The following is an 8,027-nucleotide window of genomic DNA, read 5'->3' on the forward strand; positions in this document are numbered from 1 at the left end:
ATTTTTCTCTTTTCAGTGTTCCTAGGGATCTAACCTCCTGACCGTGTCCTGAAACGTGAGTCTCATCACCCTTATCAGGAGGGACTCCCATCTACATGCACCTGTGTACTTTTTCCTTAGTAATCTGTCTTTTCTGGATATCTGCTATGTTTCCACTATAGCCCCCAAGATGCCCTCAGACTTTTTCAAGAAGCAAAAATTCATCTCCTTTATGGGGTGCACTATGCAGTACTTCTCTAGGCTGAATCTGACTGAGTGCTGTCTTCTTGCAACCATGGCTTATGATCGATATGCTGCCATTTGTGATCCTCTGCTCTATATGGCCATCACGTCACCCACTCTGTGTATGCCAATGGTGGCAGGATTTTGTACAACTGGTTCTTTGGCTCATTTATTCAACTATGTGCCTTGCTTCTGCTCCATTTCTGTGAGACAAATAGCAGCCTTTTCTTTTGTGACCTGCCCCAACTGCTGATTCTATCCTGTTCTCATACTGTTTTTTTTTTTCTCAAGTCATGACCTCTATGCTCAAGTAATCTTTATACTCACGTCTGTCTTGGTTATCATGATATCTTATGGTTATACCATTGCCAACATTCATCTCCTTTATGGGGTGCACCATGCAATACTTCTTCTCTAGCCTGGGTCTGACTGAGTGCTGTCTTCTGGAAGCTATGGCTTGTAATTGATATGCTGCCATTTGTGACCCTCAGCTCTACATGGCCATCCATGTCCCCAACCTCTGTGTGCACATAGTGGTTGGAACCTGTATAACTATTATCTTTGGCTCATTTATCCAACTATGTGCTGTGCTTCAGCTCCATTTCTGTGGGCCAAATAGCAACCATTTCTTCTGTGACCTGCTCCAACTGTTGATCCTATCTTGCTCTGACACCTTTTTCTGTCAAGTCATGACCTCCATGCTTACAGTGGTATTTGGACTCACGTCTGTCTTGGTTATCATGATATTTTATGGTTATATCATTGCTACCATTCTGAAGATCATCTCAGTTGAAGGCAGGTCTAAGGTCTTCAACACTGGTGTTCTCCCCTGATAGCAGTGACTCTCTTCTACTTCTCAGGAATCTTTATCTATTTGTGCTCTCACTCTGATGCTTCTCTGAGTGGAAACAAGGTGGATTCTATTGTATACACTGTGATGATACCCATGTTGAATCCATTGATCTACAGTCTGAGTGACAAGTAAATCAAAGATGCCCTGAAGAGATGGCCTTTTCTTTTTGAAGGAAAAGAGTTGCTACCTCTTGCCTGCTTTCCAAGCAATAACTTCAATCTAAGGCAGCTGCCTTGTAAAATGGCACTTGTTGATGTTGAGATATGCTGTGCCCTCTCTCATTACTTATAGGTTAATAACCATAGTCAGTTTTCATCACCACCCAAATGGATAAATAGTCCAGCTCTAAGAGGAAATAAATTACATACAAAACGTTTTGGAGCACATGGAAAATATGTACTCACAAGAAAGTAAATCTTGAAGATGCTGGACCAGGGTACATGGAATATAATATCAGTGGAAAATTTATGGAAAGGATTCAATATTTTGACAAATACACCTGGAAGTGATGCTAATAGCCTATTAGAAAGGGCTCCATGAAATCAACCTAGTGATCAATCAATGGTAGATTGGATCAAGGAAATGTGGTACACATCTACCACTGAATACTATGCAGCCATAAAAACAAATGTCATTTGAAGCCACATGGATGCACCTGGAGGCCATTATCCTGAGTGAATTAATGCAGAAACAGAAAATCAGATACTACATGTTTTCACTTATAAGTGGGAGCTAATCGTTGGGCACTCATGGACATAACAATGGCAACAATAGACACTGGGAAGGGAGACGTGGGGCGAGGATTAAAAACCTACCTATTGGGTTCTATGCTCACTACCTTGGTGATGGGATCCGTACCCCAAACCTGAGTATCATGCAATATACCCAGGCAACAAACCTGCACGTGTACTCCTGAATCTAAACTAAAAGTTGAAAAAAAAGAAAAAGATAGAAATGGCCTCATGAATTTGGACAATCTGATGGCTTACATGCATGATGTAGAAATGCCAGAAGTTTCATAGGATAGTGTTGAGAAATAGGACACAAGGCTCAAAGTAGTAGCAAAGATAGCATGAATTTACCAGGCAAGGGCTGAGAACCCACCACCTGACTATGTTTTCAGAGGATAATTTTTTCTGTAAGGTACTAAATAATGCATGTGTGTGGGGTACTCATGCGTCTTTGAGAAGCTTGGGGATGGTTATCTTCTGTAGAATAAAGCTGGAAGTAGAATGGAACTTGGAATTGGGCTCACATTTAGGCTTTGACCCAAGCAAGTCCAGAAGGTGTATGTAAATTACAGGAATAAGTGGCCAAGCTGTGATGTCACCTTCTTCAATTCTACCTATAGCCTCATCTAGGCCAATTACCTATGACCAACTGAAGGGTACAGAAATAATTCAGGACTTATTTACAGATGTGTTGGTGTGCCAATGTAACCAAGTGATCCACTGATCTCATATTGTATATTATTATCTAGAAGTATCTGGCTTGACAGCCCAATTAAGGAATCAGCTAGAGAAAACATATCTTTGTGGTTAAGACAGTATTCTCCAGGAAGCTGTATGTGCACTAATCAGTTAATATATGATGCTGTTCCCCCAATAACTAGAATATATGCAGCTAGGAACCAAAGAATGGAAGCAAGATTTTTACTTCTTGACCGTCATTCTCAATGACCAACTTCTATGGCTTGTGTTTTGTTTTCCCACAGATTTAGATTCCATTAAGTTAGAGGTTCTATATTTCAGGGGCAAACACATCTTCCATACAACACAGTGCGATTCCAATAAACATGAAACTGAGACTTCCTCCTGATGCTAACAGGTTAGCAGGCAAATAAAGGACTTCCTATATGGTGGGTATAATTGATTTGAGAAGTTGGGGTTGCTTTTATGCAACAGGGACTGGAACATGTCTGGAGCCCAGAGGACTAACTGGAATATCCTGGGACATTTCGGTGCTTGGGGCAAATATTTAATTAGAAATTGCAGCAACCAGGAACTATTAAGAGCAAGGCAACTAAGGGATCTGATCCTTCAGGGGTGTGGGATCTGGGTTAACCCGCTAGACAATCTCGACCAGGTGAAGTAATGGCTAAGAATGAGGGAAATCTGAAATCAGTGGTGGAGAGGGTTAAGATTAATCAGCTCCAACCTCAGAACCACCTGATATAGCAAGGATGATAACCTGCTTAACTAGCCAATTCATTGTACCTCACCTTTTGGGGAAGAAGTGAGCACATCTAGTTCTTGCAAAAAAGGAAGCTCCATATTGTAGCACTGGAGTCTGATACAATGGGATGGTGTAAACATGTGTGAATGGTACAAAGGGCAGATACTTCTTACTCACCTTGTCAGATCATCTTAGCCTCACCTATGTCTGAGAATTTTTGTGGTAGCCCCAGCTATTGATGTGGCACCCAGTCTGTGAACCTTCTAACTCTTTTCATTCAGACGCTGCCTGACAATATCTTGCCTCATGATTGCTCCTTGTTCCACACAAAATATTAACTGCATCTCTAATCTAGAAGAAAAAAAAAAACCGCCTACTTTTTTTCTTTTTCTCTTAACTGTTCTGAAATATTTGAACAGGTAAGCACACATTCTCCAATCAAAACCATCTCATTGCATAGCAATAACCAATGTTAGGGTAATGAAAGAGAGAAAAGTCTTTGGGAGGCCGAGGCAGGTGGATCACAAGGTCAGGAGATGGAGACCATCCTGGTTAACATGGTGAAACCCCGTCTTTGCTAAAAAAAATACTTAGCCGGGCTTGGTGACATGCGCCTGTAGACCCAGCAAGTCGGGAGGCTGATGCAGGAGAATCGCTTGGACCTGGGAGGCAGAGGTTGTAGTGAGCTGAGATCGCATCACTGCACTCCAGCCTCGGTGACACAGCGAGACTCCATCTGAAAAAGAGAGAGAGAGAAAAGTCATCACTCACATGAAAGATGCACAAGTTTAAAACCAGAAGATATATTTAAACAATCAGAATAAACCCCTATGAAATGTACTTACTGGTGAGGAAAATAGAAGCAGAGAAAGGCTTTTAAAAATCCACTGAACGGCATTTAACAGCCGCCTATGACTCTACAGGACTTGTGATCATTTCTCATGGCTTCCCATAGGCTCTCGGACAGGGGATCCAAGCAAAGCGCCAGGCTTGTAAACTGACACAGGTGGAGGCATGCATCTTCTAAATTTGGATATTAAAAACAAGTTTGCAATATAACCTAAGAGATAGTCTTGCTAAAAATATCAAAACTGAATCATATTAAGTATATCCAGGTCAGGCGTGGTGGCTCACGCCTGTAATTCCAGCACTTCAGGAGGCCAAAACAGGATTGCTTGAGCCCAGGAGTTTGAGACCAGCCTGGGCAACATGATGAAACCCCATCTTCACTAAAAATACAAAAATTAGCCAGGCATGGTGGCATGTATCTGTTGTCCCAGCTACTTGGGAGGCTGAGGCGGGAGGATCACTTGCCCAGCAAGTTGAGGCTTCAGCGAGCTATGATAGCACCACTGCACTGCAGTCGGGGCAACAGAGCAAGATCCTGTTTCAAAAAACAAAAAACAAAAAAGGGAGCTCCAACTGCCAATTTATAGGAAATATGGAGTACAGAAAATCAGATTAAACTACTACGGGGAGATAATCAGCAAAATTCAGATTGTGAGAAGTTCCAAAGGAAAAACAAATAGATTTGAGAGACAGAGAGGGAGGGAGAGAGGTAGAGAGAGAGATAACTGACACATTTTATAAAGCCAAAACTAGTATTAGCAACTTAATATTTAGGTATGTACATTTGAGTGATAAAGCTATAAGGAAAAGTAAGGAAATAATTATCACAAGATCAGAATAGTGGCTACTGTTAGATGTCAAACGTATTTTCATCATAACTCATTAAGCTGAATATTTTAATGCTGTTTTCTGTATTTGATTATTTTTAAAAATAAAGTTAAAAAAATTTAAATAAAATCCAAGTATAACCTGATATTTCTTAATGTTTAAAAGTTACGATTCCACAGAACTCTCCATTCCAAATCAACAGAATATACATTCTTCTCAGCACCACATCGTACTTATTCCAAAATTGATCACATAGTTGGAAGGAAAGCACTCCTCAGCAAAAGTAAAAGAACAGAAATCACAACAAACTGTCTCTCAAACCACAGTGCAATCAAATTAGAACTCAGGATTAAGAAACTCACTCAAAACTGCTCAACTACATGGAAACTGAACAACCTGCTCCGGAATGACTACTGGGTAAATAGCAAAATGAAGGCAGAAACAAAGATGTCCTTTGAAACAAATGAGAACAAAGACACAACACACCAGAATCTCTGGGACACATTTAAAGCAGTGTGTAGAAGGAAATTTATAGCACTAAATGTCCACAAGAGAAAGCAGGAAGGATCTAAAATTGATACCCTAACATCACAATTAAGAGAACTAGAGAAGCAAGAGCAAACAAATTCCAAAACTAGCAGAAGGCAAGAAATAACTAAGATCACAGCAGAACAGAAGGAGATAGAGACCCCAAAAACCCCTCAAAAAATCAATCAATGAATCCAGGAGCTGGTTTTTTGAAAAGATGAACAAAATTAATAGACTGCTAGCAAGACTAATAAAGAAGAAAAGAGAGAAGAATCAAATAGATGTAATAAAAAATGACAAAAGGGATATCACCACCGATCCCACAGAAATACAAGCTACCATCAAAGAATACTGTAAACACCTCTACACAAATAAACTAGAAAATCTAGAAGAAATGGATAAATTCCTGGACACATACACCCTCCCAACACTAAACCAGGAAGAAGTTGAATCGCTGAATAGACCAATACTGGGCTCTGAAATTGCAGCGATAATTAATAGTCTACCAACCAAAAAAAGTCCAGGACCAGATGGATTCACAGCTGAATTCTACCAGAGGTACAAAGAAGAGCTGGTACCATTCCTTCTGAAACTATTCCAATGAATAGAAAAAGAGGGAATCCTCCCTAACTCATTTCATGAGGCCAGCATCATCCTGATACCAAAGCCTGGCAGAGACACAACAATAAAAGAGAATTTTAGACCAATATCCCTGATGAACATCAATGCGAAAATCCTCGATAAAATACTGGCAAACCAAATTCAGCAGCACATCAAAAAGCTTATCCACTATGATCAAGTTGGCTTCATCCCTGGGATGCAAGGGTGGTTCAACATATGTTAATCAATAAATGTAATCCATCACTTAACAGAACCAAAATCAAAAACCACAGTTATCTGAATAGATGCAGAAAATGCCTTCAACATAATTCCACAGGCCTTCATGCTAAAAACTCTTAATAAACTAGGCATTGATGGAACGTATCTCAAAATAATAAGTGCTATTTATGACAAACCCACAGCCAGTATCATACTGAATGGGCAAAAATGGGAAGCATTCCCTTTGAAAACTGGCACAAGACAGGGATGCCCTCTCTCACCACTCCTATTCAACGTAGTGTTGGAAGTTCTAGCCACAGCAATCAGGCAAGAGAAAGAAATATAGGGTATTCAATTAGGAAAAGAGGAAGTCAAATTGTCCCTGTTTGCAGATGACATAATTGTATATTTAGAAAACCCCATCGTCTCAGCTCAAAACCTCCTTAAGCTGATAAGCAAATTCAGCCAAAATCAATGTGCAAAAATCACAAGCATTCTTATACACCAATAACAGACAAACAGAGAGCCAAATCAGGAGTGAACTCCCATTCACAATTGCAAGAGAATAAAATATCTAGGAATCCAACTTACAAGGGATGTGAAGGACCTCTTCATGGAGAACTACAAACCGTACTCAGTGAAATAAAAGAGGACACAAACAAATGGAAGAACATTCTATGCTCATGGATAGGAAGAATCAACATTGTGAAAATGGCCATACTGCTCAAGGTAATTTATAGATTCAATGCCATCCCCATCAAGCTACCAATGACTTTCTTCACAGAACTGGAAAAATCTATTTGAAAGTTCATATAGAACCAAAAAAATAAAAGCCCGCATTGCCAAGACAATCCTAAGCCAAAACAACACAGCAGGAGGCATCAGGCTACCTGACTTCAAACTATCCTACAAGGCTACAGTAACCAAAACAGCATGGTACTGGTACCAAAACAGAGATATAGACTAATGGAACAGAACAGAATCCTCAGAAATAACACCAGACATCTACAACCATGTGATCTTTGACAAACGTGACAAAAACAAGCAATGGGGAAAGGATTCCCTATTTAATAAATGGTGCTGGGAAAACTGGCTAGCCATATGTAGAAAGCTGAAACTGGATGCCTTCCTTAAACCTTATAAAAAATTAATTCAAGATGGATTAAAGACTTAAATATTAGACCTAAACCATAAAAACCCTAGAAGAAAACCTAGGCAATACCATTCAGGACATAGGCATGGGCAAGGACTTCATGTCTAAAACACCAAAAGCAATGGCAACAGAACCCAAAATAGACAAATGGGATCTAATTAAACTAAAGAGCTTCTGCACAGCAAAAGAAACTACCATCAGAGTGAACAGGCAACCTACAGAATGGGAGACAATTTTCACAATCTACCCATTTGACAAAGGGCTAATATCCAGAATCTACAAAGAACTTAAACAAATTTACAAGAAAAAAATAAAATAACCCCATCAAAAAGTGGACAAAGGATATAAACAGACTGTTTTCGAAAGAAGACATTTATGCAGACAACAGACATATGAAAAAATGCTCATCATCACTGGCCATCAGAGAAACGCAAATCAAAACCACAATGAGATACCATCTCACACCAGTTAGAATGGCGATCATTAAAAAGTCAGGAGACAACAGGTGCTGGAGAGGATGTAGAGAAATAGGAATGCTTTTACACTGTTGGTGGGAGTGTAAACTAGTTTAACCATTGTGGAAGGCAGTGTGCTGATTCC

General features: G+C 39.8%; 1 pseudogene; it reads left to right on the top strand.

Annotated features, from left to right (window-relative positions):
* The first annotated feature begins 575 nt into the window (after positions 1-575).
* LOC123568854 (olfactory receptor 5AN6-like) lies at positions 576-1,329 on the top strand (annotated as a pseudogene).
* The last annotated feature ends 6,698 nt before the right edge of the window (positions 1,330-8,027 follow it).

This window comes from Macaca fascicularis, chromosome 14 (genome assembly GCF_037993035.2).
Source record: "Macaca fascicularis isolate 582-1 chromosome 14, T2T-MFA8v1.1".
NCBI lineage: Eukaryota > Metazoa > Chordata > Mammalia > Primates > Cercopithecidae > Macaca > Macaca fascicularis.